At 38.9% G+C, this 13,892-nt stretch overlaps 1 pseudogene; it reads left to right on the top strand.

Annotated features, from left to right (window-relative positions):
* Positions 1-1,062: 1,062 nt before the first annotated feature.
* Positions 1,063-2,204, top strand: LOC101532854 (26S proteasome non-ATPase regulatory subunit 4-like; annotated as a pseudogene).
* Positions 2,205-13,892: the final 11,688 nt, after the last annotated feature.

Raw genomic sequence — 13,892 nt, 5'->3', positions numbered from 1 at the left:
GTTAATGAGTAAATAGGAATTCAATATCTCAGTCCCTCTCTTTTCCTCTAAAATAAATTAATTAAAAAGAGTTGGAGCATGAGGCTTTTTTTCTTTGTTTGCATCCTGTCTCTTAGAAGCAGTGTAGCTTCTGTCCCTTTTAGAGAGAATTATCAAAATATCATCTGCACTGAAGCATAAGAAATGAGGAAGAGTTTTAATAGCTGTTTGAAGTTTTTTTTTTAATTCCATGGTGTGTTCCATTTTATTTCACTAATGTCAGATGTTCCCGTTTCAAAATTAAATTGGTGCCATGTTTTTTACCTTAGCTTTCAGTTTTGAAGAAAGTTTTTGCTCAATAAAAACTTCCCAAAAGGTATGGTTAGAATCTAAAGATTTCAAACTTACTAGAAGTAGAATAGTCTTCTTGCAGAAGTAATTGAGGCATCTTTGCTGAAGAGACTTGCTTTTGGGAATCAGTCAAAATTGTGTTTGAAAATTACAAATGAAAGAAATAGAAAAGCTTTCTAAGCCCTTAATTCTAACGTTACATGTATGGCACGTATGGTGAAAAACAGTCCCATGAGCAAGGCACACCAGTGAGTATTAACAAATTTTGCCCTGATTTATATATATATATATATATATATATATATATATATATATATATACATACATACAGACACACATATATGTGTGTATATACATACGTACATGCATACATACATACACATTCTTCTCTGGAAGGCAGAGAAACAGAAGCAGACAGAGTTCCATTTGTTGATGCACTCTTCAAATATCTGTTATGACTGGGACTGGGCCAGCCTCAACTGGGGAACTGGGGAACTGGGGAACTGGGAACTTCCTCAGTGTCTCCAACATGCATCACACAGCCTCATGTACTTGAATGATCACTTGCCACCGGGATACACAGGAGCAGAAAAGCTGAACCCAGGAGCAGATCCAGAGGGCTCAACCACAGGCGCTCTGATGCGGATACAGGCAAGTTAAGTGACATCTTAATTGCCACAGAAAATGCCCATCAAATTGAAGAGCTGGTCGGTGAGGAAGGAGGGTGACAAGATGGTGGTGGAAAGTACTATGGTTTGTGGTTTGTTTGCATGGACAATAGCGAGTACATGCAGAACTGGGACTTCCTGGCCACCTGACTGTAGGCCCAGCAGGACACCGTCAACATCCTGTGTCACTCATAGATCTGCAGCAACCCCGAGAACAAAGTGAGCCTCTACATGCTGGCCAATGACTGTGAAGTGCTGACCACGCTCATCCCTGATGCCTTGTCCTCTCCAAGCTCCACACCTTGCAGCCCAAGGGCAAGATCACCTTCGGCACTGGCAACCCCATGGACTGCTTGGCTCTGAAGCACCAGCACGGCAGGGCAAGACTCACAAGATGCGCATCAGGAGCTCGGTAGACGATAAGGAGAAGGATCTGTCGAAGCTGACTAAGCACCTCAAGAAGGAGAAAGTCAGTGTTGACATTGTCAAAGTTGGTTAAGAGGAAGTGAACACAGAAAAGCTGACAGCCTTTGTAAACACACTGAACGGCAAAGATGGGACTGATTCTCACCTGGTGACAATGCAGCCTGAACCCAGCCAGGACTACGCGCTCATCATCTCTCCAATCCTGGCTGGAGAAGGCGGCGCCATGCTGGGCCTGGGAGCCGTGATTTTGAGTGTGGAGTGGATCTCAGTGCTGACCCTGAGCTGGCCCTGGCCCTGCACGTCGCTATGGAAGAAAAAGAGGCCCAGTGGGCAGTGCCTGCCTGTAATGTTAGAGGCTGGTATCGCCATGGCTGGGGCTGAAGACTCGGATAACGCTCTGCTGTAGATGACCATGAGCCAGCAGGAGTTCAGCTGCTCCGGCTCCTGGACCAGAGCAGCATGACAGAAGAGGAGCAGATCACGTATGCCATGCAGATGTCTCTGCAGGGCGCAGAGTTTGGCCAGGCCAAGTCAGTGGACCCGGATGCCAGCTCAGCCATGGACACGTCAGATCCGGCTAAGGAGGAGGACGATTACGACGTGATGCAGGGCCCCGAGTTCCTTCAGAGCATCCTGGAGAACCTTCCAGGAATGGATCCCAACAATGAAGCCATTCGAAATGTCATGGGCTCCCTAGCCTCCCAGGCCACCAAGGGCAGCAAGAAAGACAAGAAGGAGGAGGACAATAAGTGAGACTCAAGGAGCAGGGTGGCCGATTGCCCAGGTTGGGATAGGATATAGCTCTAAAAAGATTGTAGCCTTAACAAAGCTCATCAAATTAAAAGAAAAAAAAAAAAAAAACTACCCATCACTGATGCAAATTTTAACTGCATCAGTGTTGACCAGTGACTATGAGCTTTATCACAGGCAAACTAATCTTAAGCATTTTATTTACATTGAAGAAGGCACATAAGATTGGGAACAAGGGCTATGGACAATTTTGTCTATTATGTTTAGCATCATTAACTTATTCTGCTTTCATATATGTACTCCCCTCTTTTGTAATTCAATAATTATATAAAAAGGAAAATGGTTTTCCAAGAGAAAACTTGGGAATTTTTCTATCATTTATTGATCTCATAATATGTCAGCTTCCTCACTATGCATTCTGCATATGTTGTTTTCTTTGCTATTATAATTTCCAGGGAACAAGTAAATAATGTGTCTAAAGGAACACAGTCAATGGAGATGCTGTGGGTTTGAACAAGGCACCACATGCTGTTTTGAACTGCAAAATCATATATCTGGTTCAGCCTACCAAACAAGGCATTTGTTTTTATTTTGTTTTGTTTTGTTTTCCCTAAAGGAACTAGTAAAAGTGAATTGACCAAGGTAAAAAAAAAAAAAGAATATACATCAGACAAAATGGGAAAAGAGATTTCTACTATCTATTCACAGGTTATTTAATATATGCTTTTCAATTCAATCTTACTTTAAGATTAGATGTGGCAAGAAAATATAATTGAATCCCCATATATTCAAGAGATGGTTTTCTATTAAAGTATAAGTGAAACTTCATGTATGCCTAGACCAAAAATGCTCTCTTAATGATGTTTTTTACCAGAGACATTTTGACATTGATGTGGGGCCCGAATTAAAAAGGTCAGTTCTTGCAAATGTATTTGTTTCTCAATTGCAGAAGAAATTTTATTAAAGACAAAGGCATAACAATAAATTTTTCATGGACTGTAATTAATAACCCAAGGAAAATTATAGAATTATTAATGCCATTTAGTTGTTTAGTTTGTTGATGCCAACTATGATTAAACTTAGTGGAGATTTTATTACAGGCATGGATATTTATATTATATTATATATATAATATATGATATATTATATATCATATGTTATATATATTATATTATATTTATATTATATTTATTCTCTCCTCCCCTCTTTCCGCTTTCCCATCCTTCCACTCACCTTCTTCTCTCCTCTCTTCCTCTCCCCTCCACTCCCCTCTCCTCCCCTTTCCTCTCCTCTCCCATCTCCTCTCCTGTCTCCTCTCCTTTGCCCTCCTCCTCTCTCCTCTCCTCTTCTATCCACTACTGGATTCCATGTGGATGCAGGTTTATGTTCCAGTTATTCCACTTCCGATCCAGCTCCCTGCTCCTGACCTGGGAAAGCAGTGGAGGATGGCCCAAAGCCTTGGGACCCTGCACCTACATGGGACACCCAGAAGAAACCCCTGGCTTCTAGTTTTGGATCAGCTCTGGCCATTGTGACCATTTGGGAATTGAAGCAGTGGATGGGGGATCATTCTATCTGTCTCTCCTTCTCTTCATAAAGGCATCTTACCTGCCTTTCCAATAAAATTAAATAAATGTTACTAACTTCAATTCTTTAGCTCACTTGTAAAGAGAATTTTTTGGAAAACTATGTGGAAGCATGCAAGGTTTATTGTGTCTTATGCTTGCAAATAAGAGATACAGCAAGATGAGAGGAAAATCAGTCAGCTGACTTCCCAACAGGAGCTAAACAGGTGCTATTGTGGGGTTGGACAGGCATGATGGTTCCCTCTTACACAACACTAAAGTCAGTGCCTAGCCTGTCCCTTTCCCCTTGGCACAAGACACTTGGATTTGTACCTATCTCGGTGTGATACTCAGGCACTACTGACCTTTTAACCCACGATATTCTCAGAATGGTAGTGCTCACTACTTCCACCCTGGGAAGGTAACCTAGAGCTGTTTTGTGTATGTGTACTTGTTGGGGAAGTCTTAATTAGACAGTTGAAGGAGGGTCTTCTACAGTTAGAATCTGAATGCTTCCTAATCATGATTGGTTTGGAGATTTTACATTTATTTCAGGTGGGAAGCAGTTGAATTTTGGGGTCCTGTTTCCATCCTATCTTAATAGTAATGAACTTACCAGTGGTAAATATATACAAAAATAGCATTCATTTTAATACATGAATATATTAACTACTATTAGTATAAGATATTATGCATTTATATATTAGCTTAAGAAACATTCAACCCACTTAGTCAAGGGAAGTGAAAGTGAGTTCATAAGAGTGTGAGCACATTGGCAAGTATCTCTTTTTTTTGTAGTGGCATAGTGTAATACATGGGGTCTGGACCTATGTGTCAACAGTGAAGTCAGAGGCCAGCATTGGATGTATGTAGATACTGACCATGAGGATTTCAAGTTCCTTTGGAGCTTATTTTTTTTTTTTTTTTTTTTTTTTTTTTTTTTTACAGATTACATTTTTTAAGATTTATTCATTTTTTTTATTACATTGCATTATGTGACACAGTTTTATAGGTACTGGGATTCCCCCACCTCTCCCCAAACCCTCCCCCCATGGTGGATTCTTCCACCTTGCTGCATTGCCACAGTTCAAGTTCAGTTGAGATTCTTTCATTGCAAGCATCTAACAAGCATAGAGTCCAGCATCTTATTGTCCAGATAAATTCAACTGCTTTTTGGGGAGACCATCTCTGGTCTGAAGGTAGAGCCGGTAGAGTGTCGTCCTGATCAATTAAAAGCCCTGACATAACATCAGTAACAATTTATAACGTTATGGAATTAGTGGACATAGTATTGAGTAACCAATATGTTAAAAAAATGCAAGTTCTTAACCACATGAGGTTGAGATAATATTACATTTTACAGGTGCTGTTTTTCATATTGACATCATTTCATCTTAAATTAAGGCAAGCATGTGGTATCTAACCTTTTGGGATTGGCTCATTTCCCTTAGCATGATGATTTCCAGTTGGGTCCATTTGGCCACAAAGAACTGCATTTTGTTTTTTTTTAATAGCTGAGTAGTATTCCATGGAGTAGATGATGCACTTTCTCCACTACTATTCAACATAGTCCTAGAGGTACTCGCTGAGGCCATAAGACAAGAAAAAGAAATCAGAGGAATCCAAATGGGAAACGAAGAAGTCAAGCTCTCACTATACGCAGATGATATGATTCTTTATGTAGAAGAGCCAAGAGACTCAATACAGAGACTGCTAGAACTTGTACGAGAGTTTGGTAGAGTGGCAGGGTACAAAATTAATGAACAAAAATCAACAGCCATAGTGTATGCGAACAGCCCCAAGATGGAAAAAGACTTAACCAGCAAGATACCATTCAAAATAACAGAGAAAAGTATGAAATATCTGGGAATAAATCTAACCAAAAATGTAGAAGACTTATTTGAAGAAAACTACAATCTGCTTAAAAAAGAAATTGAACAAGACCTCAAAAGATGGAGTAATATCCCATGCTCCTGGATAGGTAAAATCAATATCATTAAAATGTCTATACTGCCAAAAGCAATATATACATTCAACGCAATCCCAATCAAATTGCCCAAAATATTCTTCATGGAACTGGAAACAATGATCCAAAGGTTCATCTGGAAGCACAAAAAACCACGGATAGCTAGAACTATCCTGAAGAACAGGAAGTTAGCAGGGGGAATCACAGTTCCGGACCTCTGGACATACTATAGGGCAGTGGTTATCAAAACAGCGTGGTACTGGCACAAAGATAGAGAGGAAGATCAATGGAGCAGAATAGAAACGCCAGAAGGAAACCCACACAGATACAGCCAAATAATCTTTGACAAAAAGACAAACGACAACCCAGGCAAATGGGAAGGTCTGTTCAATAAATGCTGCTGGGACAACTGGTTGATAGCCTGCAGAAACAAAAAAATAGATCCACATCTCTCACCATACACTAAGATCAGATCTAAATGGATAACAGATCTAAACCTACATCCAGAAACCTTCAAACTTTTGGAAGAAAATGTTGGAAACACACTGGAACACTTAGGGGTAGGCCCTCACTTCCTAAAAAAGACTCCAGATGCAGTAGAAATCAAGACCAAAATAAACAATTGGGACCTCATCAAACTAAGAAGCTTCTGTACAGCTAGAGAAACAATCAACAAAGTAAAAAGGCAACCCACAGAATGGGAGAAGATCTTCGCACACGACATAGGTGATAGAGGGCTAATATCCAGAATATACAAAGAGCTACAAAACAACCAAAATGTCAAAACAAACAAGCCACTCAAGAAATGGGCACGGGAAATGGGCAGACACTTCACAAAGGAACAAACCCAAATGGCAAATAAACATATGAAAAAATGCTCAAGTTCCCTGGCAATAAGGGAAATCCAAATTAAAACATCAATGAGGTACCACCTAACGCCAGTAAGACTGGCCCACATGAATAAAAGCACCAACGACACTTGTTGGCGAGGTTGCGGGGAAAAGGGAACCCTACTCCACTGCTGGTGGGGCTGCAGGCTGGTACAGCCTCTATGGAAATCAGTATGGAGAATATTCAAACAACTCAAATTCAACATACCGTATGACCCAGCAATAGCACTCCTAGGAATATATCCAGAACACTTGTTCTATGAGAAACCAACATGTACTCCTATGTTCATAGCAGCACAATCAGTAATTGCAAAAACATGGAAACAACCAAAATGCCCATCAAAAGAGGATTGGATAAGAAAGCTATGGTTCATCTACTCCATGGAATACTACTCAGCTATTAAAAAAAACAAAATGCAGTTCTTTGTGGCCAAATGGGCCAAACTGGAAACCATAATGCTAAGGGAAATGAGCCAATCCCAAAAGGTTAAATACCACATGTTTGCCTTAATTTAAGATGATATGATGTTATGTATAACATGTTATGTTTTGAATGTTATATGTTGTGTATAAACTAAAATTGAAGTATAGATGAGGTGGTCACAGAAGGTGGCTGGGAACCCGCATTTACTTTTAACATATTGGTTACTCATTACTATGTCAATTAATTCCATAATGATGTAAATTTTTGCTGATGGTATGTTGGAGCTTTCAATTGACTGGGATGATACTCTGCTGGCTCTGTCATCAGACCAGAGAGGGTATACCTAAGAAACCGTTGAACTTGACGGGACAATAAGATGCTGGACTCTATGTTTGGTATACGCTTGCAATGGGGAAACCTCAACTGAACTTGAGCTGTGGTTATGCAATAAGGTGGAGGAATCCACCATGGTGGGAGGGTTTGGGGAGGGGTGGGGAGAACCCAAGTATCTATGTAACTGTGTCACATAATACAATGTAATTACTGAAGTTAAATAATAAATAATTAAAAAAAAAAAAAAAAACAAAACAAAACAAAACAAAACAAAACAAAAAAAAAAAAAAAAAAAAGAAAGGAGCTTATTTTAAAGATGTCCATTCCCTTTCGTCATTTCATACTAACGTCAAAAACATAACAACAACAAAAAGGAATGAATCTGCTATGATCTGGAATTTTATGCTACCGAAAGTCTGCAGTTATGTGTTGCCAAGCAGCATAAATTGATGACATACACGGGCATAAGATCTCAGCAAGTTAAAAAAAATCATCCAAGGTAGACTGGGCCACAGCACCTGCTGACACATGCAAGACCTAGGGTTGGCAACAGGCCTAGTAGGGGATGTTTGGGACTCCCTTGCTGGGTTACTGCTTCCACTGGTGAGTGTGGGAGCTGGGAATGGGGGTAGGTTGGTGTGGGAGCAGACCAGGATGGGCTAGACTAACATACTGCTGGCATACATGAAAGCTAAAATGGATGTGGGTCAGCCAGGCTAGGCTGCAACATCAGCTGCCAACTTCTGGGACTTGGTAAGAGTCATGTGAGGCTGGACCACAGTACTCACTGGCAGGCACAAAATTTGGGGCTGAGAATATGCCTGGCAAGAAAACTGTGGGTACTCCCCATCTAGGCTGTACCTTCTGCTGGTGAGCCCAAGAACCAGGGCTAGGGGCAAACCAGGCTAGACAAGATGGTGGCACCTGTCTGCATATGTGATGACCAGGTCTGGGATAGGTTAGGCTGAGCTAAGACACAACACCCATGAATGTGCATGAGACCTGGATCAGAAGTGGGCTGGTCTGGGCTGGGCCACAGTAGAGGCTGGCATGCACACAAATGGGCTGGGGTGAGCCTGATGTGGATTGTTGGTGGTGATCCCAACTAGGCTGCAGCACCTGCTAGTATGTGTGAGAACTGGGTCTTGGCAGGCTGGCTGGGCTGGGCTGCAGCACCTGTGGGTTCACATGAGAAATAGGACTAGGGCAGAACTGACCAGGCAGTTGCATCCACTGGTATATGCATCGACTTGTGCTGGGGACAGACCGCACTGTGCACTGACTGGCACACAAGGAGTCAAATCTAAGGTCACCCCAGGTGAGGTTTCTTAGCTGGACTCCCCAACTAGATTGCTAGATGCAAACCCCAGCCACAGGAAAAATCACAAGATCTTGGAGTGCAGGTGTCAGGACTTGACCTCCTTAGTTGCTGATGCCTGTGTGATGAAAGCATGTCCAAATGCACACAGGAATATGAAGAAAAAGCTGAAACATTCTTTCCACCCATTTTCTTCAGTTCTTGGACCTTCCCAACCTAATCAGAGGCCATATAGGTAAACATGCCTCTCAGTTATGTAAACAATACTAAAAAGAAAATTAAAAATCTTTACAAATCATCCAAGGGGCAGTGGAGTTTTAGGATACAATATCAAAATTATTCTTTCCTATGAGAGCTCATTATTTATTTTTCTCTTCATTTTCATTATAATTTCAGTTGCAGAACAAGAGCTGTTTTATTTCTTGAAACTGAAAACTCTGGTTTGTGAGCTTGGATTCAAAAGATTATTTGAAACACTTTCAGTATCAACACCTGTGAAAGAATGGAATAGAATAGGATTGTACAAAAAGATGTTGAATTATGAGCAATATATATATTTAAAAAAGCAGTAAAAATTCTGAAAGCAGCTTGGCTTTGTAAAAAAATATTCAAAATGGGAAAGTATGAAGGGATTTTCTGAGAAGTGGGTGATCTTAGATTAGGGAATTCTGATCTAGCTTTCTTTAGTCTGTGGGTACATGAAATAGAAAATAGACATAAGTTTTCCTTTAGACTTCTTAGTACATCTTATTCGCTGTCTGACGTTAACCACATCGCTGCCAAATCCTATTAAATATACCCTTAACTCTGATTCCCCTAGCTATCTCACCCTGGCTTTATCTTTCATTATGACAAATACATCTATTAGAATTTTGGTAAATATGCAACACCATCTGGTTCTATTTTTCCAGGGCCTTATTGTCACCAGATAATCCATCAACATATTGGTTTAATGGCATTTGCTATCATTTGTTTTGGCCTAAAAACACAAGTAGTCGTAGTGAGCTCATGATGCTGGGACTTCACTTAACTGTGTTTCTTATTGCTTGGTAAAGGCGGTTGATTCTGGACCTCTATAAAACTTTCTTCCACTTGCTAGCTATGAAGGCAGGTGTCTTCTTTTTTCCGTGTTAAAGGATCACCTTAGTAGTATTTTGAAAACATTTTCTAGAGTTTCACCGAAATATAATTTTTTTTAAGAAAATGTTCTCATTAAAAAAAAAAGTCTTCCTTGAACTGTGTAAGATACCACTTTCTCTTGACCCAGAATGGGGCCTGGTCCCAAAGTTCCTTCATATTAAACGTGCAATTCTTAATTACTGGTCTGTTGCACAGGGGTGAGAGTGGGGCTATCTATAGAATTATCGTATGATCTGTACTCCCTTCAAGCATGTAGCATTAGATCCTAACTAGGAAATGTGGGTCACTCTCTCAGGCCCATGTATCTTTGTGGGGGAATTTATGAAGTTCAGTCTTGCCCTGAACGAGTGCCCAATTCGTCTATGTTTAGTGTCCTAATGTTAGAAAAGCAGATCAGCCTACACTGAGAATTTAACTTTGTCCTGAGTTGTGTTGTGTTTGTGATAAAACAGATTGGCCTGACATACAGCTTTATTTGTCCATGCTCTACTGAATGTGAGAGACTTAATTCCAGAAAGGAGGCATTGTCTGTGTGCACACAGATTTTAATGGATGATTTCCCAGTCCTAGCCTTTCACCATATTTCCCTAGAGCCTTGTTTGACCCTACAGCTATCCAAGCTCATTGCCCTTACAGTTTTTGTCTGCCTTCTGATCCTCAAATTCCTCCTGCCTGTTAGTTGCATTTCTTTTTCCCCATGAGCGCACTGCTGCGTTCACCACCAGATAAAGTATAAAGTTGCACTTTAATCTTGTGCCAAAAGTTACCCATGTTCTGCCTACTGCTAATATGGAGTTCTTTATTATCAGCCAACAAACTGGTAGTCCAGCTCAGCTTCAGAATCTCATCTTAGTATTCGCTTTCGGTATCGATCCCTGGTACAAATGCAGAGACTTTGTAGAAGAGTTCTAGTATAGTGTCAGCTAATGCCATGAAATCACGTGAAGTTAGGCATGTCCAATAGATTGCCCATGTTGGAGTAGTGAACTGGGTGTTTATGCAGTCCCACGTGACCCAGCAATCACCGTGGCTGAAATACAGTTTAATAAGGGAAACAAATTATGTCATTATCTTTTTATCTACCCTCTTTACTTACACATTTAACTTTCAAATTTCTGGTGATTAACATTCTATGTTTCCAGACAGTGAAAAGCAGTAACAACTGACAGCAGAACAACATGGCTATAAATATTCACTTAACAAACCATTTACACACATATTTTCAGAATTTCTGAAATAACCTATCTGTAAGAGAATGTCAATGTTTTCTCTGTTCTAAAACAACCCAAATTGCCTTGAAAATTTTTCTTAAGCTACAAATGTATAATTATGTAATTATAAATAATTAGTAAAAAGGTTATGAAAGGTTAGAAGAATTTAGGAATAGTTCATTAATTGCAACTTGTTTTATTTGAAGATTGAGAGAAGGCACAACCCATATTAATCTATAAATGATACACTTGAAAAAAATACTAAAAGGATCTTATTTTTACATTGAATCTTGATAGCCCTATATTTTAGGTTTTTAAATGGAAAGTTTCATTATAGATAATTTTATGAAAATACAGTTACAAGAAGAGTTATTATTCTGATTTAATTTCTAATAGCAAACATTTCGCTCAACTTAAAAGAAACTGAATTTCTAACACAAGCATATTCGGTGAGAGCAAAATGAATGTCTCCAGTTAAGTGACTGCCTAAGTGTTAAGCAGTATGTTTTGATATTTTGATAAAGATAAAAGGATTAAAATTTCGTTGATTTTTTTGCTATTGTCTTAAATTTTGTCACATTAAGTAAAAATTGAATGCTTTCTGAAACAAAATTCATATGTCCTTACATCTGTGTTTGAGTGTGAGAACTAAATGTTTCTAACAGTACGAATTTTGGTCTACTGTTGAAACATTTTTAGTAAGTTTGTATAATTGCAGTATGTAAATATCCCTCTATGGTTTGATGATAATAAAAAACATAAAACTATCTTTACGGCTGACTTTTCTGTTAATGCTAGGTTCAGGTTCTGCCACCAGTTGCCTTATTTGTAACAACTGAGAAAATTTCATTTCAATAGGACTCCATGAGTTAATGTGCTTCATTTGTCAAAAACACATAATTCAAAATTTTTACAAATGAGTCTTTGTTAATTTCCTGCTCTGCCCTTTCCGTTTTCATTTTATTCGATCAATATCTCATCAATTAAAATTGAATCAATAGTTTATCACTGTAAAATGTCCAATGCTGGACTCTGCATCCATGTGGAAGACCCAGAAGAAGCTCCTGTTTCCTGGCTTCATATTCTGCACTTGTAGTCACTTGGGGAATGAACCAGCTGATGGAGGATCCTTCTCTCTCTCCTTCTCTTTGTAAATCTGCTTTTCAAATAAAAGTAAATAAATCTCAAAAACATTTTACCACAAAATAATGACATGAACATTTCTTGTCTGTGCAGTAGGGAGAGAAATATAATTAAATGAATATAATTGTTGGAAAACAAATATTTTACATGTAAAATGATATACTTTATGATCCCGTTAAGTCATATCCGAAGGAATGTATTTCGAAAGGAATGTATTATTAAAGTGTTCAAATTATTTTAATATGTCATTAAATCCTAACTTGCAACAAACCTACAGCACATTATAAAAATAATTATAGTAATCATATATAAAATGATGAAATGATTGTATCTTAGATATATAGGGTAAGAAAATGCACATTTCATATAGATAGCTCATAAAGGGTAAAAAATTTTAAATCTTCAGTAACTATACATATATTTATGTTTTTAATATGTATATGAGATATATATAGTCATAAGAATATATACAGTTTTTATGATTTTTACAAATTAAAATCTAAATTATTATTATTGTCTATGACTGAACTTTTTATGTATAGGATTTTGTTTAATTATTTGACATTTTGTTTCCTGTATTCTCTATGTTAACTATGAATGAATTCTTGATTAGAAACAGAATTTATGTTTAAAAATTGTAATACAGAAGAAGCACTGTTTTTTTATTCTGGTGAAAGTGAATCATATTACCATGAAATAATTCCTATTAGACCTAGATTAAATTGAGAGGAAGAAAATTCTCTCTTTTTCTTCTTTCTTTCTTTCGTTCTTTCTTTCTTTCCCTTTCTGTCTTTCTTTCTTTTTTTTTTTTTTTTTGAAAGTCAGAGCAAAGTAGAGATTTAACTTCTAGTTAACTCCCCAAATCATCACAACATACTGAGGCTGGGTTATGCTGAAGCCAGGAGGCAACAACTCCCATATGTCTCCCATTTGTCTGTGGCAGGGGCCCAAATACTTTCCCAGGCTCATTTGCAGGCAGCTGGAGCAGAAGCAGAGCAGGGAAGTCACAACTCTAACCTGCATTTCCATATGGGATGCTGGTGTTGCAAGCAACAGCTTAACTGGCAACACTATGACACTGGCCCAGCACTGCTGTCTTGAACCCTCACACTTGGGGAGGTTGAACAGAGGTTGATCGTGTAGTGTTGGGTGAATAGAGGTTGCTCTCGTAGTGTTGGGTGATTCCGGTGGCATGGGATAAGGGTTAGATGAAAGGAAAGAAAGAGAGGCCTCATATTTCCCATGCATTGATTCTGGGCAAAATTTCAGAACATCTTCCAAATCAGTAAGTTGATAGAGCAAGACAGCACCACATCAGGTTGGTCCCAGTCTGCTGTTTAAGACAGCAAGCTTCGAAGGATAACAGCTCCTGCATATCTGTGTTTCCCAGACTTTTTCACAGAATTTCTAGTGGCACAGGGCAGGATTATTTTCTTTCACATGTACCACACCCCATACTTTGCAAACCTTGCATTTATGCACAGAATTCTTTAAGAGTTTGTTTTTCATCTTAATACTGTGTCCATGTAAACATGTATGGATAGGTCAGCTAGTCCACAAGGGCACCTCGGCCAATGAACTGAGACCATCTTTAGCCTTGATGCTTCGAGATCAATGAATTTTCATCCTATTAGCTTGTATAAGTCTCTCTCTCTCTCTTTGCTGCTCTCCTCCCTCCCTCCCCCGCTTCTCTGTACTCAGCCTTGTAAATTATAAAATAGATCTTTT

The sequence above is a fragment of the Ochotona princeps genome, chromosome 13 (genome assembly GCF_030435755.1).
Source record: "Ochotona princeps isolate mOchPri1 chromosome 13, mOchPri1.hap1, whole genome shotgun sequence".
Classification (NCBI taxonomy): Eukaryota; Metazoa; Chordata; class Mammalia; order Lagomorpha; family Ochotonidae; genus Ochotona; species Ochotona princeps.
This window is presented reverse-complemented; position numbering and strand designations above follow the sequence as displayed.